The sequence below is a fragment of the Oratosquilla oratoria genome, chromosome 3 (assembly GCF_046742065.1).
Source record: "Oratosquilla oratoria isolate Oo_2021 chromosome 3, ASM4674206v1, whole genome shotgun sequence".
Lineage (NCBI taxonomy): Eukaryota > Metazoa > Arthropoda > Malacostraca > Stomatopoda > Squillidae > Oratosquilla > Oratosquilla oratoria.
In genome coordinates, this window is record NC_134779.1 from 86,436,229 (window position 1) to 86,460,835 (window position 24,607).

Sequence of the window (24,607 nt, forward strand, 5' to 3'; positions counted from 1 at the left end):
TTTGGCTATGATTAGTCAGTAGGCACACCTAGGGCCGGTCATTGAGTAATTGAACAATTTCCTTTATACTTTTGCATACAGGCATTTCAATTTTAATGTCCGGCAAAAATCGTGAAAAATAATATTTTTTTTTTGTCTTGTTTCCATTATTACTCCGAACTCTTTCATCCTATTCAAAATATTAGATTTTTTATGATTAAAAAAAAGTAGAAAAATATCGAACGGAGATATGGCAACTTGAAATATAAATATATCTGTACCTTGCTTATAGTTTCACCAATTTGACTGATTTTTCCCTGGCTTAATTCTTATTATATAATGAGTAAGTACAGTAAAAATCATCAATATATTTTAATTATAAGTACTTTAAATACTGAAAAACTAAAGTATAAGTATATCACAGTAGTGACGACGCACAGACGACACCATCATATAATTTGCTTTTTTGCACCTTTGGCGGTTTCTTCATATGAAACCTCACTGCTGGGGGTCTTCAGGGTATCTAAATCATTGGAAAGAGGTTTATTTTCCAGCAGTGGGCGCCTTCTCTTTCCTCATCAGATTCCCCTCACCAATCTATGTTGGTAGGGCACCCCCTCCAGCATCATATGATGTCCCTTCTTCTCTCTTCTTTCTCTCTTCTTCCTGTATAGCCTTGATCTTTTTCCTCTTGCTTTCTTTGGATTTAATCTTCCTCTTTGAATTGTTTAGTCTAATGTTGTCCTTTACCTCTGTCACTGTTACAGAGGTGCAGGTGAGGGCAGTGGTGGAGTGAGAGGTGGTGAGGTCTTGGCTAGTCGTCTTTGACTGCTTGCCATCTTTAACTGCTGTTTTTTGTCATTGTGGATGTTCTTTTGTTCTTTTTGCTACCCATGATGACTGTACTAAAGAGTAATATGTACTAGCTAAAGTAATAGATTGCAATGAGAGCTCATGAGACATGCGCACTTTTCCTTTCAGAGCTAGCCGGTAACTGACACTTAGTTTCGCTCAAAGTTGGCAAAACTTCTCCCTCCACCTTCCTCCCTTCCTCTCCACCATTGTACTGGCCATTGAAGCACTGGGCGAGCGTAAATTCAATCAAATTTCAACATTATTCGATGCGCCTGAAGGTCCTAAATGGCACGCCTCTCTCTAGTGTGGGTTGCGCCTTTAACTCTGTCCCTTTAAACCTCACCCAAGACCTTTAAATTGCGCGCGGCTGGAAAATTATTTGTCGGGATTTATTTCTAAATGGTATACAAACATTTTGAACACAGTTTTGAAAAATGCCATATCTTGACCATATTCACCCCCCCCAGGTGTCGCGTACCCCCTTAAGAAGGAATTTCTTCCAAATCGTGATACCTGGGAGTTATTCAAATTACCACAGCCAAGGTGACTCTTCAAGAATCTTCTAAACTCGAATAAGTTAGCACGTTCTTTTGCAAGAGTGATAATGAGCCACTTAGCTGGGTTGGGAGGTCTCTGCACATTTTCTTTCCTTTCCTCTACTGGCTTTTCTGGATAAAAGATATCCAAGTTTGGTGGCACTCTACCAACAAGTTGGGCTGAAGATTCATTCTCATTACAATTATTATAATCCAAGCAGGCAGCAGCTGCATCCTGATTAGAAAGAAATGAGATCCACACTAGCCACTAGTTGTCAGTTAGTTCAACTCTGATCTCTTTAATTTGTCCAAATTTACGGAACTTTTCATATAAGTCTGTATAACTCTTATCAAGAGAGCCATATTGTAAATGTAAGATTCTATGATTATTAGGGGCAGTATTTGATTGATTGGTTTTACCGAGGTCCTTTTTCAAGCCAGAGTCGTCAACTGGGGTTTTTATTTTTGTTGATTCAATATTGTCAACATTAGGATTGGCAATATTAGGAGAGGGATCGGGAGGTTTAGGAGGAGGATCAGGTAGTGGTGGAGGTTTAGAACATTCTGTTTCATCAGCCGCCATCATCGTGTATATCTATGAGGCTGCACCATGTATTAAGAAAGAAAAATCAGTGCATAAAAGGAAGATACTGCAGTTGCCCGATGCCACGCGCAATAAAAGAAAAGTCTCTGCAGAGTCGGGAAGTTCCAGAAACAACTATTTACACATGCAGGGCCTCGGAGGTGAGTTAGAGACTTTGTCAACCCGGGGTTTGTCCTCTTTTGTTTTGTCCCATTTAGGATGGGTCCGGCGTAGTCACTCTGCATGTGTACTGGATAGGGAGAAAGGAAGTCTGCAGCCTAGTACTTACCTCACAAACATGCATTCCCCAATCGGTGAGCTTTCAGCCCTCGCAGGGAGTAGTGACCTCGCGGTATACATCCCCACTTGACAGGGTTCAGACAGGTAGCTTGGAAGGCACCAAGATACCAGAACCTTCCTTAACAAGTATTAGAGAAAGATGGTGAAAAAGGAGAGTAGGGTAGCAAATATGAAGGATAGGGATAGGGGAATTCACAAAGGAAAAGGGTGAGGGACCCCCTATCTATTCACTACCCCAAAAACATCATCCTAAAACAACTGTCATAGGATGAGGGCGACAAATCCTACGAATATTCCAGTCCATAATCAGTGCCAAGCTAGGGTCGTCAACAAAAAGAGATTTGGCTCAATTTTCGTCTGGTAGCTCGGGGCTGACCTCTCCAGTATGGTTGCACCTGGCTGGCAGAGCTCAGCCTGTCCTTACTACACGGAAGCCCCCCCACTACATCAAAGTACTGGGCCTCGGGGGGGCCTATGCTGTTGGGTGGTAGTGTACCTTTTCATTTTGTCTCAACAATTCCCATTATGTCCGGATCTTTTTCCTTCAGATACTCGTTCAGTTCATTTAGTCCTGTTATTAATCCATCTATATTTGTTTAGGATACTCTTAACTTTGTTATTTCCATTGTATTCTCTGTTTCTTTTTTGTTTCTCTCTGTTATGGTCCATTTCTTCAATTTCATATTCACTACTCTCCAGTAGAATTCTTGTTTTTCTGACTCCGTTCTGGTCTCGTTTTTTTCTTTAGCTTTCCTTTTCATTTTTTCTTCCTCTCTTTCCTCTTTATTCATTTCTCTTTTTATCCATTTATCTGTTTTTGCTAAGATGTTCTCTGCTGTTGTTTGTGATCTGAATTTAATCTTAATTGGTCTGGTCTTATCTGTACCATACTTTCCGAGTCTAAATTTCTCTTCAATTTGTTTCATTATTTCAGGTTCATCTTCTTGAACTAATTCTAGTAATCTACTTACTTTTTCATTTTCCTCCTTGATTCTTGTGGTTCTATCTGGGTTATGTTTCTCTTCCATTCCTAATATAATTATACATTTCTTTTTATCTGCTAAGTCTCTTACAATATTCTCCTTCTGTCTCATCACTTTGATAACTGAGTCTTCAGTTTGTTCTTTCATTTGCTGTTTAATTATATCAGTAAATGCAACTTTACTATTTTCCTGAATCTTCCTCCACCCCTGTGCCTCTTTTGCTATTGTTTCTTTATTGTCTTTATTGTTCCTTTTTAATTCTTCATTCTCCTCTTTTACTTCTCTTAACTGTCTTTTTAGTTCTTCTATTTCATCAGTTAAGTTTTTGTTTGCCTTCTCTAGTTCTTCCAATTTTTCAACCCTCTCCACAATTTTTGACATTTTAGCGAATCTAATCTCCCAATGTTCAGTCATTTGTTCAAGTTTTTCCTCCAGTTTTGCCAGTCGGGGGAGGTTGGTATCCGCCGCCCCCTCATTAAATCCTTGGAAATTACTATCCTCACCTTCCATTGAACTGCTCTTATCTATGTTTCTAATCTTTACATTTTTGTTCATCCCATCATCGAAATCCAAATCATCGGTTCGGCGTTTGTTTACAAGCCGTCTGGCCTCTTGGACCAAGTCCTACCCTTCCTCATTTCCTTCCATTTCTCTCAGTAATCCCTCCCCTTCTCCTTTTTCCTCACTTTCCCACTACACCACGAGCAATTCCCCCCCTCCCTGTAAATACAATAGGTACTTCCTTCGCTTTGGGATCCACGAAAATTTCACTTTTTCTTCAGAACGTCCTCTATGTCGTCCATCCGATGAAGTGTGTGTGTATTTACCTAGTTGTATTTTACGGGAAGGGGAGCTATGCTCGTGGTGTCCCGTTTTCTTATCTCATTTTATCTAAACTATTTTTAAATTCATGTATTGTTTTTGCACACACCACTTTCTCATCTAACTTGTTCCAACTGTCTATTACTCTGTGAGGAAAGCTGTTCCTTTTCAGGTCTCTTCTATAGCTGTCTTTTTTTATTTTCTTTCCATGTCCTCTTGTATTTCTATCATCCCATTTTATCGGATTTTCTCTATCAGTAATTTCTATGCCTTTCATGATTCTGTAAATAGCTATCAAATCTCCTCTCTTCTTTGCTCTAGTGTCTGTAGTTCAAGTTTTGCTAGTCTCTCTTCATATGATAGTTTTGAGTGTTGGTGCCAATTTTGTAATTGCTCTTTGTATTCTTTCAAGTTTTTTTATACATTTTTTTGCACTTGGTGACCATATCGTTGCTGCATATTCCAATCTTGGTCTTATCAGGGTGATTAGAATTTTCTTCACCATTTCTTCATCCAGGTATGTAAATGCCACTTTGATTGTTCTTATTAAATTATAAGTTTCTCCAAAAATCTTATTTATATGTTTCTCAGGTGACATATTATTCATAACAATGACTCCCAGGTCCTTTTCATTTTCTACTTTTTTTATTCCTTCTTCTCCCAATTTATATGATCCTGTTATTCTGTTTTTACTTTTTCCAAATTCCATTATACTACACTTCTTTGTATTGAACTCCATCTCCCACTTCCTACTCCATTCTTGTACTTTATTTAGATCTCTCTGTAGTGATTCACAATCTTCTTCCGTGTTCACTTTTTTCAATAGTTTTGCATCATCTGCAAAGAAGCTCATATAGCTTTCAATTCCTTCATCCATATCATTAATATATATAGCAAACATTATTGGGGCCAGAACTGTTCCTTGTGGAACACCGCTTATTACTTCATCCCATTTTGAGTGTTGGTCTCGTATCACTACTCTCATTTTTCTTTCTTGCAAAAAGTCTTCCATCCAATTTATCAGTTTGCCCTGTATTCCTCCTTCAGTTTCTAATTTCTTAAGCAACTTCTTGTGTGGTACTTTGTCAAAAGCTTTTTTTAGGTCTAGAAATGCACTATCAGCCCATCCATCTCTTTCTTGTATTATATGTATTAGCCTTGAATAGAAACATATTAAATTGGTCACGCATGATCGTCCTTGTCTGAATCCAAATTGCCTTGGATTTAGCACATTGTTTTTTTCTAAATATTTTACCCATCTATTTTTGATAATTCTTTCACAAATTTTTGCTATTGTACTTGTTAGAGAGACTGGCCTATAGTTGGTAGGGTCTTCTTTATTTCCCCCTTTATATATAGGTACTATATTTGCTTTTTTCCAATCTTCTGGAACTTTACCTTCTTTCAAGGAACTGTTTATTATGCTATGTATTATGTCTGCCAGTTCATTCCTGCATTCTTTCAAAATCCAGTTTGCTATTTCATCTGGTCCATGCGATTTTCTGACATCAAGATTACTCAAGTGTTTCAATATTTCGTTCTTTGTTACTTCTATATCTTTCATAGGGGGGACTTTCTCTTTCCATTCGATCTCTTCAGGTTGTATGTTCTCCCTTGTAAACACTGATTTAAAATGCCTGTTCATAATTTCTGCCATTTCAATTTCCTCTGTGTATTCAACTCCTCCTTGTCTTAATTTCTCCAAGTCTTATTTGTTTTTCAGTTTGTTGTTTACAAATCTGTAGAATAGTTTTGGTTGATCTTTACATTTTTCTATGACATCTTTTTCCTATTTTCTCTTTTCCTCTCTGCACGCTTGTACATATTCATTTCTATAACAAGTATATATTTTCCATTTTTCTGGTCTTTTTTCTTCTATTTGGTCCAAGCTTTGTCTCTTTTGTCTTTTATCTCCCTACAACTTTTATTGTACCAGCACTTTACATATTCTTTTTCTTGTTTTTGTCTTTTCTACTCCTTTTTTTATAGATTTTTGTCAAAATATTCCATTTCTCTTCTACTGTTGCATCTTCTTTGTGTATTCTTTCCCAGTTTTCATTTTGGAAGAATTCTCTTATTTTATCAAAATTTGTTTTTTCGTACATCAATCTTCCTTTTCTATATTGTTCATTTCTTTTCATGTATTTTTTCTCATTTAGTTCTAGTTCTATCAATATGTGGTCACTTTTGCTTATTGGTGCCTGGTATTCTATCTTTTCCACTATTTTAGGTTCTGGTGTGATTATTAGGTCTAGTCTCGATGATTCTTCTTCATTTCTATACCTAGTGTTCTCTTGGATCCATTGTGTCATTGTGTGGTCAATAATTATCTCAAGTAGAACACTTCCCCATGAGTCTTCTCCACCCTTTACGGTCATCTCTTCCCAGCAGATTTCTTTGCAATTATAGTCGCCCATCATAACTATTCTTCCTCCATCTTCCATTATCTCGTTTAGTGTTATTCTTGTGTCTTCTAACATGCTTTTATGTTCATTCTCTTCCCACGAGGCTGTTTTTGGGGGCACGTAGTTTATTCCAAACTTTCTGCTCTTCTTATCTCTATCTTCTACTTCTATCATAATCATCTCTACTCTATTCTTCCCATATGTGACACTCTTCACGTTTATATCCTTCTTAGTCAGGAACATAACTCCACCCCTTTGTTTTATCTCTCTGTTTCTAATCCAATAATCATATGCATTGTGTCCTATGCTGTTGGGTGGTAGTGGACCTTTTAATTTTGTCTCAACAATTCCCATTATGTCCGGATCTTTTTCTTTCAGATATTTGTTCAGTTCATTCAGTCCTGTTATTAATCCATCTATATTTGTGTAGGATACTCTTAACTTTCTGTTATTTCCATTGTATTCTCTGTTTCTTTTGTGTTTCTCTCTGTTATTTTCCATTTCTTCAATTTCATATTCACTACTTTCCAGTAGAATTCTTGTTTTTCTGTCTCCGTTCTGGTCTCGTTTTTTTTTTTAGCTTCATGTCTTTTCCTTATTTCCTCCTCTCTTTCCTCTTTATTCATTTCCCTTTTTATCCATACCTTTTTATATTGTTCACTTGTTGCTAGTTTCCCTGTTTTGGATAAGATATTCTCTGCCGTCGTTTGTGACCTGAATTTAATCTTAATTGGTCTGGTCTTGTCTGTACTCTATTTCCCAAGTCTAAATTTCTCTTCGATTTGTTTTATTATTTCTGGCTCATCTTCCTGAACTAATTCTAGTAAATTTCTTACTTTTTCATTTTCCTCTTTGATTCTTGTGGTTCTATCTGGGTTATGTTTCTCTTCCATTCCTAATATAATTATACATTTCTTTCTATCTGCTAAGTCTCTTACTATATTCTCCTTCTGTCTCATCTCTTTAATAACTGAGTCTTCAGTTTGTTCTTTCATTTGTTGTTTATGTCAGTAAATGCAACTTTCTGTTTTCTTGGATTTTTTTCCAACCCTCTTTGTTGTCCTTAATATTCTCCTTTAAGAATTTATTCTCCTCTTTTACTTCTTTTAACTGTTTTTTTAATTCTTCAATTTCCTTAGTTAAGTTTTTGTTCGCCTTCTCTAGTTCTTCCAATTTTTCAACCCTCTGCACAATGTTGTTAACGTGACCGAACCTAAGCTCCCAGTGCTTGATCATCTTATCGAGCTTCTCTTCTAGTCTTTAAATCCCTGGAAAATATTCTCATCACCTTCTACTGTATTGCTCTTAGCTATACTTCTAATCTTTACATTTTTGTTGATTCCGTCCTCTCCAAAGTCATCGTCTTCAGTTTGTCTCTTGTTTACATTTCTCCTAGCTTCCTGGACCATGTCATTCTCTTCCTCATTTCCTTCCATTTCCCTCAATATCCCTTCCCTTCTCCTTCCCTATCACTTCCCCACTATTCCACGAGCACTCCCCTTCCCTATAAATACAAAAAGGCACTTCCTGGATGTTGAGATCCACGTAGTTTTTCCTTTTTCTTTGGAACACCAATTCTTGCCGTCCATTCGGTGAAAGGGTGTGTGTGTGTATTTACCTAGTTGTATTTACCTAGTTGTATTTTACGGGAAGGGGAGCTATGCTCGTGGGGTCCCGTCTTCATATCTCATTTTATCTAAACTATTTTTAAATTCATGTATTGTTTTTGCACACACCACTTTCTCATCTAACTTGTTCCAACTGTCTATTGCTCTGTGAGGAAAGCTGTTCTTTTTCAAATCTCTTCTATAGCTGTCTTTTTTTATTTTCTTTCCGTGTCCTCTTGTATTTCTGTCATCCCATTTTATCAGATTCTCTCTATCAGTAATTTCTATGCCTTTCATGATTCTGTAAATAGCTATCAAATCTCCTCTCTCTCTTCTTTGCTCTAGTGTCTGTAGTTTAAGTTTTTGTAGTCTCTCTTCATATGATAGTTTTGAGAGTGTTGGTGCCAGTTTTGTAATTGCTCTTTGTATTCTTTCAAGTTTTTTTTATACATTTTTTTGTACTTGGTGACCATATCGTTGCTGCATATTCCAATCTTGGTCTTATCAGGGTGATTAGGATTTTCCTCACCATTTCTTCATCCAGGTATGTAAATGCTACTTTGATTGTTCTTATTAAATTATAAGTTTCTCCAAAAATCTTATTTATATGTTTCTCAGGTGACATATTATTCATAACAATGACTCCCAGGTCCTTCTCATTTTCTACTTTTTTTATTCCTTCTTCTCCCAAATTATATGATCCTGTTATTCTGTTTTTGCTTTTTCCAAATTCCATTATACTACACTTTTTTGTATTGAACTCCATCTCCCACTTCCTACTCCATTCTTGTACTTTATTTAGATCTCTCTGTAGTGATTCACAATCTTCTTCAGTTTTCACTCTTTTCAGTAATTTTGCATCATCTGCAAAGAAGCTCATATAGCTTTCAATTCCTTCATCCATATCATTAATATATATAGCAAACATTATTGGGGCCAGAACTGTTCCCTGCGGGACACCGCTTATTACTTCATTCCATTTTGAGTGCTGATCTCTTATCACTACTCTCATTTTTCTTTCTTGCAAAAAGTCTTCCATCCAATTTAGCAATTTACCTTGTATTCCTCCTTCATATTCTAATTTCTTAAGCAACTTCTTATGTGGTACTTTGTCAAAAGCTTTTTTTAGGTCTAGAAATGCACAATCAGCCCATCCATCTCTTTCTTGTATTATATCTATTAGCCTTGAATAGAAACATATTAAATTGGTGACGCATGATCGTCCTTGTCTGAATCCAAATTGCCTTGGATTTAGTACGTTGTTTTTTTCCAAGTATTTTACCCATCTACTTTTGATAATTCTTTCACAAATTTTTGCTATTGTACTTGTTAGAGAGACTGGTCTATAGTTGGTAGGTTCTTCTTTATTTCCTCCTTTATATATAGGTACTATATTTGCTTTTTTCCAATCTTCTGGAACTTTTCCTTCTTTTAAGGAACTGCTTATTATGCTATGTATTTTGTCTGCCAGTTCATTCCTGCATTCTTTCAGAATCCAGTTTGCTATTTCATCTGGCCCATGCGATTTTCTGACATCAAAATTACCCAAGTGTGTCAATATTTCATTCTTTGTTACTTCTATTTCTTCCATAGGGGGGACTTTTTCCTTCCACTCAATCTCTTCAGGTTGTATATTTTCCCTTGTAAACACTGATTTAAAATGTTTGTTCATAATTTCTGCCATTTCCATTTCCTCAGTGTATTCAACTCCTCCTTGTCTTAATTTCTCTAAGTCTTGTTTGTTTTTCAGTTTATTGTTTACAAATCTGTAGAATAGTTTTGGTTTATCTTTACACTTTTCTATAACATCTTTTTCATATTTTCTTTTTTCCTCTCTGCACTTTTGTACATATTCATTTCTATAACCAGTATATATTTTCCATTTTTCAGGTCTTCTGTCTTTTTTCCATCTGTTCCAGGCTTTGTCTCTTTTGTCCTTTAACTCCCTACAACTTTTGTTGTACCAGCATTTTACATATTCTTTTTCTTGTTTTTGTCTTGGGACATACTTTTCCACTCCTTTTTTGTAAATTTTTGTCAAAATATTCCATTTCTCTTCCACTGTTGTTTCTTCTTTGTATATTTCTTCCCAGTTTTCTTGTTGGAAGAATTCTCTTATTTTATCAAAGTTTGTTTTTTCATACATCATTCTTCCTTTTCTATATTGTTCATTTCTTTTCATATATTTTTCTTCATTAAGTTCCAGTTCAATCAATATGTGGTCACTTTTACCTATTGGTGTTTTATATTCAATCTTGTCCACTATTCTAGGTTCAGATGTAATTATTAAGTCTAGCCTCGATGGTTCTTCTTCATTTCTATACCTAGTGTTCTCTTGTATCCATTGTGTCATTGAATGGTCAGTAATCATCTCAAGTAGAGCATTTCCCCATGAGTCGTCACCACTCTTTACTGTCATTTCTTCCCAGCAGATTTCTTTGCAATTAAAGTCGCCCATCATAACTATTCTTCCTCCGTCTTCCATTATTTTAGTTAATGCTATCTTTGTGTCCTCTAACATACTTTTATGTTCACTCTCCTCCCATGAGGCTGTTTTCGGAGGCACATAATTGATCACAAATTTTCTGCTCTTCTTATCTCGGTCTTCCACTTCTATCATAATCATCTCTACTGTATTCTTTCCATATATGACACCTTTCACGTTTATATCCTTCTTAGTCAGGAACATAACTCCACCCCCTTGTTTTTTCTCTCTGTTTCTAATCCAATAATTGTATGTATCATGTCCTACACTGTTGGGTGGTAGTGGGCCTTTTAATTTTGTTTCTACAATTCCCATTATGTCCGGTTCTTTTTCTTTCAAATAATCATTCAGTTCATTCAATCCTGTTATCAATCCATCTATATTTGTGTAAGACACTCTTAGTTTTCTGCCACTTCCATTGTATTCTCTGTTTCCCTTATGTTTTTCTTTAGTATGTCGAACTGCTTTATTTTCATGTTCACTACTCTCCAATAGAATCTCTCTTTCTCTGACTCCGTTCTTTCCTCGTTTTTTGCCTTAGCTTCAATTCTTTTCTGCTTTTCTGCCTCTCTTTCCTCCTTATTCATTTCTCTTTTTATCCATACCTTTTTATATTGATCATTTGTTGCTAGTTTCCCTGTCTTGGATAGAATTTTCTCTGCTGTTGTTTGTGACCTGAATTTAATCTTAATTGGTCTGGTCTTATCTGTACTATATTTTCCGAGTCTGAATTTTTCCTCAATTTCCTTTATAATTTCTGGTTCATCTTCCTGGACTAATTTTAGTAAACTGCTTACTCTTTCATTTTCCTCCTTGATTCTTGCAGTTCTATCTGGGTTATGTTTCTCTTCCATTCCTAATATAATTATACATTTCTTTTTGTCAGCTAATTCTCTTACTATATTCTCCTTCTGTCTCATCACTTTAATAACTGAGTCTTCATTATGTTCTTTCAATTGCTGTTTGACTATGTCAGTGAATGAAACCTTATTCCCTTCTTGAGTTATTCTCCAATTTTTAGCTTCTGTAGCTAGTTTCTCTCTGTTTTCATTACTATTCTTCTTCAATTTCTCATTCTCCTCCTTTACATTTCCTAACTGTCTTTTTAGGTCCTCTATTTCTTCAGTTAAGTTTCTGTTAGCCTTCTCTAGTTGTTCCAACCTTTCAATTCTTTTAAAAATGGAGTCTACGTTACCTAACTTACGCTCCAAGTCCTCGATCACCTTATCAACTCTCTCCTCTAGTCTTATCAGTCGGGGGGGGGGGGGGGGGGGGGGGTTGTGTCCCCCCCACCCTCTTTAAATCCCTGGAACATATTCTCGTCACTTTCTTCTGTATTGCTCCTCTCTATACTTCTAATCTTTACATTTTTATTAGACATTTGATCCTCGCTAAGTCTTTTGTTTACCTTCCGCTTGTCTGGCTGGTCAAAGTCTACTCCCTCCTCATTTCCTTCCATTTCCCTCAGTAATCCCTCCCCTTTTCCTCTTTCCCTACGTTCCCACTACTCCACGAGCAATTTCCCCCCCACCCTGCAAAAAAACTAGGCACTTCTCTTTGCGTTGGGATCCACAGACTTCACTTTTCTTCAGAACGTCTTCTAAGCCGTCCATTCGTTGAAGTGTGTGTGTGTGTGTGTGTGTGTGTGTATTTACCTAGTTGTATTTTGCGGGAAGGGGAGCTATGCTCGTGATGTCCCGCCTTTGTATCTTGCAGTGTCTAGTTTGTTTTTAAACTCATGAATGGTTTTTGCGCATACTATTCCATTGTCCAGTTTGTTCCAAGTGTCCAAAACTCTATGAGGAAAACTGTTTTTCTTCAGTTCTCTTCTATAGCTATGTTTTTTTATTTTCTTTCCATGTCCTCTTGTGTTTCTTTTGTCCCAGTTAAGTAAGTTCTCACTATCGAGTACCTCTGTGCCTTTCATGATTCTGTAGATGGTCAATAGGTCACCTCTCTCTCTTCTTTGCTCCAGTGTCGGTAACTCCAGTTTAGCCAATCTCTCCTCGTATGATAGGTTTGCAAGTGCAGGTGCCATTTTTGTAGCTGCTCTTTGGATTCTTTCTATTTTCTTTATATTCTTTTTGGTACTGGGGGACCACAATGTCGCTGCATACTCTAATCTAGGCCTTATCAATGTAACCAATATTTTTTTCATCATGTCTTCGTCCAAGTATGTAAACGCCACTTTTATTGATCTTAGCAAGTTGTAAGTCTCCCCGACAATTTTGTTAATCTGTATATCATAGGACAAGTCGTTCGTGATTACTCCCAAATCTTTTTCGGATCCTACTTTCTTTACTTCTTTGGTTCCAATTGTATATTTTCCTGATATTCTGTTTTTGCTTTTTCCAAACTCCATTATGCTACACTTCTTAGTATTAAAGTCCACTTCCCATTTCTGACTCCAGTTCCATACCCTATTTAGGTCTTCTTGCAGTGCTTCACAGTCCTCATCAGTTTCTATTTTCCTTAGCAGTTTGGCGTCATCGGCAAAGAAGCTCATGTAGCAGTTCACGTCCTCATCCATGTCATTCATATAGATAGCAAACATTATTGGTGCCAGCACAGATCCTTGTGGTACTCCACTGATCACCTCTTTCCAGTCTGAATATTTTTCTCTGAGCACTACTCTCATCTTTCTACCAGTCAGAAAGTCCTCTATCCATTTTAGTAGGTTTCCCTGTATTCCTCCTATGTGTTCCAGTTTTTTTAGTAGTTTTCTGTGTGGTACTTTGTCAAAGGCTTTTTGCAAGTCTAGGAATGCACAATCAGCCCATCCATTTCTTTCTTGCACTATGTCTATTAGTCTTGAGTAAAAGCATATTAAGTTTGTGGAGCATGATCTTCCTTGTCTGAATCCGAATTGTCTTGGGTTTAATATGTCATTGTCTTCCAGATGTTTTACCCATCTATTCTTGATTATTTTCTCACAAATTTTGGCTATGGTGCTTGTTAGTGATACTGGCCTATAGTTGGTGGGTTCTTCTTTGTTTCCTCCTTTGTGTATTGGTACAATGTTAGCGTTTTTCCAGTCCTCGGGTATCTTTCCTTCTTTGAGTGAGCTGTTTATTAAGATGTGTATTTTGTCTGTTAGTTCTTCTTTGCACTCCTTTAGAATCCAATTTGCAATACCGTCCGGGCCATGTGATTTTCTGACATCCAGCCTTGATAAATGTTCTGATATTTCCTTTAGTGATGCTGTAAACTCATTCATGAGGGGAGATTTCTTGTTTTTATCTATGTCACAATTTGGTATTTTCTCTCTGGTGAAAACAGATTTAAAGTGGTTGTTCATGACTTCGGCCATCTCTAAATCTTCTGTGTATTCTATGTTTCCTTGGCATAGTTTCACCAATTCCTGTTTGTTTTTAAGTTTACCATTCACATACCGATAGAATAGTTTGGGTTGCTCTTTGCATTTGTCTATAATATCCTTCTCATGGTTCCTTTTCTCCTCTCTTCTCACATTAACATACTCATTTCTATAGTTAACATAAATTTGCCATTTGCTTTGTTTTTTGTCTTTTCTCCACTTTTTCCAAGCTTTGTCCCTTCTGTCTTTTGCCTCACTGCATCTTTTGTTGAACCAACATTTGATGTACTCTCTCTCTCGCTTTTGTCTTGGTACATGCCTGTTTACCCCTTCATTGTAGTTTTCCATCAATATATTCCATTTCTCTTCCACTGCTGTTTCTTCCCTGTAAAATATTTCCCAGTTTGCATTCCGGAAGAATGTCTTTAGTTTTGTAAAGTCTGTTTTGTTGTACCTCAGTCTTCCTTTCCTATGCTTTTCGTTCCTCTCTATGTCTATTTCTTCCTTTAGTATAGTTTCGATGAGTACATGGTCACTCTTTCCAATTGGTGTCTCATACTGGACTTTATGCACTATTTCAGGCTCTGTTGTAAATATTAGATCTAGTTTCGATGGCTCTTCGTTATTTCTGTACCTTGTGTTTTCACGGACCCATTGGGTCATTGTGTACTCCATGGTCATATCTAGCAGTACATTGCCCCACGAGTCATCTCCTCCTTGCACTGTCATGCTGTCCCAACAAATTTCTTTGCAATTGAAGTCCCCCATAACTACCAGATTACCCTTACCCATTAGTATCTCATTGAGTGATTTTCTTGTATCATCTAGCATTTTTGTATGTTCGATTTCTTTCCAAGCGCTTGTTTTTGGAGGCACATAAGTCACCACAAACTTTCTACTTTTCATATTCTTGCCTTCGACTTTTATCATGATCAATTCAGCATTACCTTTGCCCTCTGCAATTTTTGTCACCTTTAGGTCTTTCTTGGCCAAGAACATGATTCCCCCTCCCTGTTTCTTGTCCCTGTTTTTTATCCAGTAGTTGTATAAACCTTGTCCGATAACAGTGGATGGTATTTCACCTCTTAGTTTAGTCTCTACAATTCCCATTATGTCTGGTTTTGCTTCTAACAGATAATCATTGAGTTCGTTCAGTCCCGAAATTAGTCCGTCAATGTTGGTATAGGCCACTTTTAATTTTCTTCCTTCTCCCTGGTTTCTTCTTCCCTTGTTTTGTTCGTTTTGAAGCGCCATTGTCTTAATCTCAAGTCTATTACTCTCCACTGGAATTCTTTGCATTCTGTCTCCGATCTTTTCAAGTTTTTTTCCTTTGCTTCTTCTCTTAGTGCCCTTTCTTTTTCTAATTCCTCAGTACTCATTTCTCTTTTTATCCATATCTTATTGTATTTTTCACTCTTTGCCAAGTTACCTACTTTTTCAAATATGTCTTCTACTACCACTTGTGACCTTAGTTTTATCTTTAGAGGTCGATTCCTATCCTTAGTATAGCGACCAATTCTGTAAGTCTCTTCTAAGTCTGTGCCTGAATCACTGTCTCCCCCCTGAATTTCATTAAGGATTTCTACTGCCGTCTCTTTTTCTTCTTTTTCTCTCATGTACCTCGCCAATCCTTGTTTTTCTTTAAGCCCATAAACCACAATACATTTCTTCCTATCTACTGTGTCCCTGACCCAATTTGCTTTTTCGTTAATCACTTGAATGATTGTGTCTTTTGCATTATCTTGCATTTGCTGCTTGACTATTTCTTTGAAAGCAATTTCTTTATTTTCAATATTTTCTTTCCACTTCTTAATTTCCTGGATACTGTCCCCACCTAAGTTTTCTTCAATCTTTTGTGTCAATTCTTGTAATTTGTTGTTCACTTCCTGCTTTAGATTTTCGCTATTGTTATTATCATTAGTTTTCTTCTTTTCATTATCATTCTTCAGTTCATTTATGTCTCTTTTCATTTCTTTAATTTCGTTTGTAAGATCCAAGTTAGCTTTTCTCAGGTCAGAAATTTCATGGTTAGTCTTAGATAAACAATCAATTAAACCAATGACCTCTTTTCTTAAGTCCATGATTTCATTTTCCCACCGAGTCCTATTTTTGCTCATCTCTCTCTCTATCTCTAATAATCTACTTAAGTGTGTGTGTGTGTATTTACCTAGTTGTATTTACCTAGTTGTATTTTACGGGAAGGGGAGCTATGCTCGTGGGGTCCCGTCTTCATATCTCATTTTATCTAAACTATTTTTAAATTCATGTATTGTTTTTGCACACACCACTTTCTCATCTAACTTGTTCCAACTGTCTATTGCTCTGTGAGGAAAGCTGTTCTTTTTAAAATCTCTTCTATAGCTGTCTTTTTTTATTTTCTTTCCGTGTCCTCTTGTATTTCTGTCATCCCATTTTATCAGATTCTCTCTATCAGTAATTTCTATGCCTTTCATGATTCTGTAAATAGCTATCAAATCTCCTCTCTCTCTTCTTTGCTCTAGTGTCTGTAGTTTAAGTTTTTGTAGTCTCTCTTCATATGATAGTTTTGAGAGTGTTGGTGCCAGTTTTGTAATTGCTCTTTGTATTCTTTCAAGTTTTTTTATACATTTTTTTGTACTTGGTGACCATATCGTTGCTGCATATTCCAATCTTGGTCTTATCAGGGTGATTAGGATTTTCCTCACCATTTCTTCATCCAGGTATGTAAATGCCACTTTGATTGTTCTTATTAAATTATAAGTTTCTCCAAAAATCTTATTTATATGTTTCTCAGGTAACATATTATTCATAACAATGACTCCCAGGTCCTTCTCATTTTCTACTTTTTTTATTCCTTCTTCTCCCAAATTATATGATCCTGTTATTCTGTTTTTGCTTTTTCCAAATTCCATTATACTACACTTTTTTGTATTGAACTCCATCTCCCACTTCCTACTCCATTCTTGTACTTTATTTAGATCTCTCTGTAGTGATTCACAATCTTCTTCAGTTTTCACTCTTTTCAGTAATTTTGCATCATCTGCAAAGAAGCTCATATAGCTTTCAATTCCTTCATCCATATCATTAATATATATAGCAAACATTATTGGGGCCAGAACTTTTCCCTGCGGGACACCGCTTATTACTTCATTCCATTTTGAGTGCTGATCTCTTATCACTACTCTCATTTTTCTTTCTTGCAAAAAGTCTTCCATCCAATTTAGCAATTTACCTTGTATTCCTCCTTCATATTCTAATTTCTTAAGCAACTTCTTATGTGGTACTTTGTCAAAAGCTTTTTTTAGGTCTAGAAATGCACAATCAGCCCATCCATCTCTTTCTTGTATTATATCTATTAGCCTTGAATAGAAACATATTAAATTGGTGACGCATGATCGTCCTTGTCTGAATCCAAATTGCCTTGGATTTAGTACGTTGTTTTTTTCCAAGTATTTTACCCATCTACTTTTGATAATTCTTTCACATATTTTTGCTATTGTACTTGTTAGAGAGACTGGTCTATAGTTGGTAGGTTCTTCTTTATTTCCTCCTTTATATATAGGTACTATATTTGCTTTTTTCCAATCTTCTGGAACTTTTCCTTCTTTTAAGGAACTGCTTATTATGCTATGTATTTTGTCTGCCAGTTCATTCCTGCATTCTTTCAGAATCCAGTTTGCTATTTCATCTGGCCCATGCGATTTTCTGACATCAAAATTACCCAAGTGTGTCAATATTTCATTCTTTGTTACTTCTATTTCTTCCATAGGGGGGACTTTTTCCTTCCACTCAATCTCTTCAGGTTGTATATTTTCCCTTGTAAACACTGATTTAAAATGTTTGTTCATAATTTCTGCCATTTCCATTTCCTCAGTGTATTCAACTCCTCCTTGTCTTAATTTCTCTAAGTCTTGTTTGTTTTTCAGTTTATTGTTTACAAATCTGTAGAATAGTTTTGGTTGATCTTTACACTTTTCTATAACATCTTTTTCATATTTTCTTTTTTCCTCTCTGCACTTTTGTACATATTCATTTCTATAACCAGTATATATTTTCCATTTTTCAGGTCTTCTGTCTTTTTTCCATCTGTTCCAGGCTTTGTCTCTTTTGTCCTTTTTCTCCCTACAACTTTTGTTGTACCAGCATTTTACATATTCTTTTTCTTGTTTTTGTCTTGGGACATACTTTTCCACTCCTTTTTTGTAAATTTTTGTCAAAATATTCCATTTCTCTTCCACTGTTGTTTCTTCTTTGTATATTTCTTCCCAGTTTTCTTGTTGGAAGAATTCTCTTATTTTATCAAAGTTTGTTTTTTCATACATCATTCTTCCTTTTCTATATTGTTCATTTCTTTTCATATATTTTTCTTCATTAAGTTCCAGTTCAATCAATATGTGGTCACTTTTACCTATTGGTGTTTTATATTCAATCTTGTCCACTATTCTAGGTTCAGATGTAATTATTAAGTCTAGCCTCGATGGTTCTTCTTCATTTCTATACCTAGTGTTCTCTTGTATCCATTGTGTCATTGAATGGTCAGTAATCATCTCAAGTAGAGCATTTCCCCATGAGTCATCACCACTCTTTACTGTCATTTCTTCCCAGCAGATTTCTTTGCAATTAAAGTCACCCATCATAACTATTCTTCCTCCGTCTTCCATTATTTTAGTTAATGCTATCTTTGTGTCCTCTAACATACTTTTATGTTCACTCTCCTCCCATGAGGCTGTTTTCGGAGGCACATAATTGATCACAAATTTTCTGCTCTTCTTATCTCGGTCTTCCACTTCTATCATAATCATCTCTACTGTATTCTTTCCATATATGACACCTTTCACGTTTATATCCTTCTTAGTCAGGAACATAACTCCACCCCCTTGTTTTTTCTCTCTGTTTCTAATCCAATAATTGTATGTATCATGTCCTACACTGTTGGGTGGTAGTGGGCCTTTTAATTTTGTTTCTACAATTCCCATTATGTCCGGTTCTTTTTCTTTCAAATAATCATTCAGTTCATTCAATCCTGTTATCAATCCATCTATATTTGTGTAAGACACTCTTAGTTTTCTGCCACTTCCATTGTATTCTCTGTTTCCCTTATGTTTTTCTTTAGTATGTCGAACTGCTTTATTTTCATGTTCACTACTCTCCAATAGAATCTCTCTTTCTCTGACTCCGTTCTTTCCTCGTTTTTTGCCTTAGCTTCAATTCTTTTCTGCTTTTCTGCCTCTCTTTCCTCCTTATTCATTTCTCTTTTTATCCATACCTTTTTATATTGATCATTTGTTGCTAGTTTCCCTGTCTTGGATAGAATTTTCTCTGCCGTTGTTTGTGACCTGAATTTAATCTTAATTGGTCTGGTCTTATCTGTACTATATTTTCCGAGTCTGAATTTTTCCTCAATTTCCTTTATAATTTCTGGTTCATCTTCCTGGACTAATTTTAATAAACTGCTTACTCTTTCATTTTCCTTCTTGATTCTTGCGGTTCTATCTGGGTTATGTTTCTCTTCCATTCCTAATATAATTATACATTTCTTTTTGTCAGCTAATTCTCTTACTATATTCTCCTTCTGTCTCATCACTTTAATAACTGAGTCTTCATTATGTTCTTTCAATTGCTGTTTGACTATGTCAGTGAATGAAACCTTATTCCCTTCTTGAGTTATTCTCCAATTTTTAGCTTCTGTAGCTATTTTCTCTCTGTTTTCATTACTATTCTTCTTCAATTTCTCATTCTCCTCCTTTACATTTCCTAACTGTCTTTTTAGGTCCTCTATTTCTTCAGTTAAGTTTCTGTTAGCCTTCTCTAGTTGTTCCAACCTTTCAATTCTCTGGAAAATGGAGTCTACGTTACCTAACTTACGCTCCAAGTCCTCGATCACCTTATCAACTCTCTCCTCTAGTCTTATCAGTCGGGGGGGGGGGGGGGGTGGGTTGTGTCCCCCCCACCCTCTTTAAATCCCTGGAACATATTCTCATCACTTTCTTCTGTATTGCTCCTCTCTATACTTCTAATCTTTACATTTTTATTAGACATGTCATCCTCACTCAGTCGTTTGTTTACCTTCCGCTTGTCTGGCTGGGCCAAGTCTTCTCCCTCCTCATTTCCTTCCATTTCCCTCAGTAATCCCTCCCCTTTTCCTCTTTCCCTACGTTCCCACTACTCCACGAGCAATTTCCCCCCACCCTGCAAAAACACTAGGCACTTCTCTTTGCGTTGGGATCCACAGACTTCAGTTTTCTTCAGAGCGTCATCCAAGCCGTCCATTCGCTGAAGTGTGTGTGTGTGCGTGTGTGTGTGTGTGTATTTACCTAGTTGTATTTACCTAGTTGTATTTTACGGGAAGGGGAGCTATGCTCGTGAGGTCCCGTCTTCATATCTCATTTTATCTAAACTATTTTTAAATTCATGTATTGTTTTTGCACACACCACTTTCTCATCTAACTTGTTCCAACTGTCTATTGCTCTGTGAGGAAAGCTGTTCTTTTTCAAATCTCTTCTATAGTTGTCTTTTTTTATTTTCTTTCCGTGTCCTCTTGTATTTCTGTCATCCCATTTTATCAGATTCTCTCTATCAGTAATTTCTATGCCTTTCATGATTCTGTAAATAGCTATCAAATCTCCTCTCTCTCTTCTTTGCTCTAGTGTCTGTAGTTTAAGTTTTTGTAGTCTCTCTTCATATGATAGTTTTGAGAGTGTTGGTGCCAGTTTAGTAATTGCTCTTTGTATTCTTTCAAGTTTTTTTATACATTTTTTTGTACTTGGTGACCATATCGTTGCTGCATATTCCAATCTTGGTCTTATCAGGGTGATTAGGATTTTCCTCACCATTTCTTCATCCAGGTATGTAAATGCCACTTTGATTGTTCTTATTAAATTATAAGTTTCTCCAAAAATCTTATTTATATGTTTCTCAGGTGACATATTATTCATAACAATGACTCCCAGGTCCCTCTCATTTTCTACTCTTTTTATTCCTTCTTCTCCCAAATTATATGATCCTGTTATTCTGTTTTTGCTTTTTCCAAATTCCATTATACTACACTTTTTTGTATTGAACTCCATCTCCCACTTCCTACTCCATTCTTGTACTTTATTTAGATCTCTCTGTAGTGATTCACAATCCTCTTCAGTTTTCACTCTTTTCAGTAATTTTGCATCATCTGCAAAGAAGCTCATATAGCTTTCAATTCCTTCATCCATATCATTAATATATATAGCAAACATTATTGGGGCCAGAACTGTTCCCTGCGGGACACCGCTTATTACTTCATTCCATTTTGAGTGCTGATCTCTTATCACTACTCTCATTTTTCTTTCTTGCAAAAAGTCTTCCATCCAATTTAGCAATTTACCTTGTATTCCTCCTTCATATTCTAATTTTTTAAGCAACTTCTTATGTGGTACTTTGTCAAAAGCTTTTTTTAGGTCTAGAAATGCACAATCAGCCCATCCATCTCTTTCTTGTATTATATCTATTAGTCTTGAATAGAAACATATTAAATTGGTGACGCATGATCGTCCTTGTCTGAATCCAAATTGCCTTGGATTTAGTACGTTGTTTTTTTCCAAGTATTTTACCCATCTACTTTTGATAATTCTTTCACATATTTTTGCTATTGTACTTGTTAGAGAGACTGGTCTATAGTTGGTAGGTTCTTCTTTATTTCCTCCTTTATATATAGGTACTATATTTGCTTTTTTCCAATCTTCTGGAACTTTTCCTTCTTTTAAGGAACTGCTTATTATGCTATGTATTTTGTCTGCCAGTTCATTCCTACATTCTTTCAGAATCCAGTTTGCTATTTCATCTGGCCCATGCGATTTTCTGACATCAAAATTACCCAAGTGTGTCAATATTTCATTCTTCGTTACTTCTATTTCTTCCATAGGGGGGACTTTTTCCTTCCACTCAATCTCTTCAGGTTGTATATTTTCCCTTGTAAACACTGATTTAAAATGTTTGTTCATAATTTCTGCCATTTCCATTTCCTCAGTGTATTCAACTCCTCCTTGTCTTAATTTCTCTAAGTCTTGTTTGTTTTTCAGTTTATTGTTTACAAATCTGTAGAATAGTTTTGGTTGATCTTTACACTTTTCTATAACATCTTTTTCATATTTTCTTTTTTCCTCTCTGCACTTTTGTACATATTCATTTCTATAACCAGTATATATTTTCCATTTTTCAGGTCTTCTGTCTTTTTTCCATCTGTTCCAGGCTTTGTCTCTTTTGTCCTTTAACTCCCTACAACTTTTGTTGTACCAGCATTTTACATATTCTTTTTCTTGTTTTTGTCTTGGGACATACTTTTCCACTCCTTTTTTGTAAATTTTTGTCAAAATATTCCATTTCTCTTCCACTGTTGTTTCTTCTTTGTATATTTCTTCCCAGTTTTCTTGTTGGAAGAATTCTCTTATTTTATCAAAGTTTGTTTTTTCATACATCATTCTTCCTTTTCTATATTGTTCATTTCTTTTCATATATTTTTCTTCATTAAGTTCCAGTTCAATCAATATGTGGTCACTTTTACCTATTGGTGTTTTATATTCAATCTTGTCCACTATTCTAGGTTCAGATGTAATTATTAAGTCTAGCCTCGATGGTTCTTCTTCATTTCTATACCTAGTGTTCTCTTGTATCCATTGTGTCATTGAATGGTCAGTAATCATCTCAAGTAGAGCATTTCCCCATGAGTCATCACCACTCTTTACTGTCATTTCTTCCCAGCAGATTTCTTTGCAATTAAAGTCACCCATCATAACTATTCTTCCTCCGTCTTCCATTATTTTAGTTAATGCTATCTTTGTGTCCTCTAACATACTTTTATGTTCACTCTCCTCCCATGAGGCTGTTTTCGGAGGCACATAATTGATCACAAATTTTCTGCTCTTCTTATCTCGGTCTTCCACTTCTATCATAATCATCTCTACTGTATTCTTTCCATATATGACACCTTTCACGTTTATATCCTTCTTAGTCAGGAACATAACTCCACCCCCTTGTTTTTTCTCTCTGTTTCTAATCCAATAATTGTATGTATCATGTCCTACACTGTTGGGTGGTAGTGGGCCTTTTAATTTTGTTTCTACAATTCCCATTATGTCCGGTTCTTTTTCTTTCAAATAATCATTCAGTTCATTCAATCCTGTTATCAATCCATCTATATTTGTGTAAGACACTCTTAGTTTTCTGCCACTTCCATTGTATTCTCTGTTTCCCTTATGTTTTTCTTTAGTATGTCGAACTGCTTTATTTTCATGTTCACTACTCTCCAATAGAATCTCTCTTTCTCTGACTCCGTTCTTTCCTCGTTTTTTGCCTTAGCTTCAATTCTTTTCTGCTTTTCTGCCTCTCTTTCCTCCTTATTCATTTCTCTTTTTATCCATACCTTTTTATATTGATCATTTGTTGCTAGTTTCCCTGTCTTGGATAGAATTTTCTCTGCCGTTGTTTGTGACCTGAATTTAATCTTAATTGGTCTGGTCTTATCTGTACTATATTTTCCGAGTCTGAATTTTTCCTCAATTTCCTTTATAATTTCTGGTTCATCTTCCTGGACTAATTTTAATAAACTGCTTACTCTTTCATTTTCCTTCTTGATTCTTGCGGTTCTATCTGGGTTATGTTTCTCTTCCATTCCTAATATAATTATACATTTCTTTTTGTCAGCTAATTCTCTTACTATATTCTCCTTCTGTCTCATCACTTTAATAACTGAGTCTTCATTATGTTCTTTCAATTGCTGTTTGACTATGTCAGTGAATGAAACCTTATTCCCTTCTTGAGTTATTCTCCAATTTTTAGCTTCTGTAGCTATTTTCTCTCTGTTTTCATTACTATTCTTCTTCAATTTCTCATTCTCCTCCTTTACATTTCCTAACTGTCTTTTTAGGTCCTCTATTTCTTCAGTTAAGTTTCTGTTAGCCTTCTCTAGTTGTTCCAACCTTTCAATTCTCTGGAAAATGGAGTCTACGTTACCTAACTTACGCTCCAAGTCCTCGATCACCTTATCAACTCTCTCCTCTAGTCTTATCAGTCGTGGGGGGGGGGGGGGGGGTGTGTCCCCCCCACCCTCTTTAAATCCCTGGAACATATTCTCGTCACTTTCTTCTGTATTGCTCCTCTCTATACTTCTAATCTTTACATTTTTATTAGACATGTCATCCTCACTCAGTCGTTTGTTTACCTTCCGCTTGTCTGGCTGGGCCAAGTCTACTCCCTCCTCATTTCCTTCCATTTCCCTCAGTAATCCCTCCCCTTTTCCTCTTTCCCTACTTTCCCACTACTCCACGAGCAATTTCCCCCCCACCCTGCAAAAACACTAGGCACTTCTCTTTGCGTTGGGATCCACAGACTTCAGTTTTCTTCAGAACGTCATCCAAGCCGTCCATTCGCTGAAGTGTGTGATTGTGTGCGTGTGTGTGTGTGTGTATTTACCTAGTTGTATTTACCTAGTTGTATTTTACGGGAAGGGGAGCTATGCTCGTGAGGTCCCGTCTTCATATCTCATTTTATCTAAACTATTTTTAAATTCATGTATTGTTTTTGCACACACCACTTTCTCATCTAACTTGTTCCAACTGTCTATTGCTCTGTGAGGAAAGCTGTTCTTTTTCAAATCTCTTCTATAGTTGTCTTTTTTTATTTTCTTTCCGTGTCCTCTTGTATTTCTGTCATCCCATTTTATCAGATTCTCTCTATCAGTAATTTCTATGCCTTTCATGATTCTGTAAATAGCTATCAAATCTCCTCT

At 36.0% G+C, this 24,607-nt stretch overlaps 1 protein-coding gene across 3 annotated transcripts in view; it reads right to left on the reverse strand.

Moving 5' to 3' along the window:
• LOC143024172 (uncharacterized) overlaps nucleotides 1-24,607 on the reverse strand; it is a 103,667-nt gene that overhangs the window by 47,571 nt on the left and 31,489 nt on the right. Inside the window, exon 1 of one of the 3 annotated variants that reach the window (XM_076182990.1) lies at nucleotides 2,243-2,368. The exons of the other annotated variants lie outside the window; for them this stretch is intronic. The gene's annotated coding sequence lies outside the window, so the exon portion shown is untranslated. Of the gene's footprint in view, nucleotides 1-2,242; nucleotides 2,369-24,607 lie in introns of those variants that run through there. 3 annotated transcript variants of the gene reach the window in all.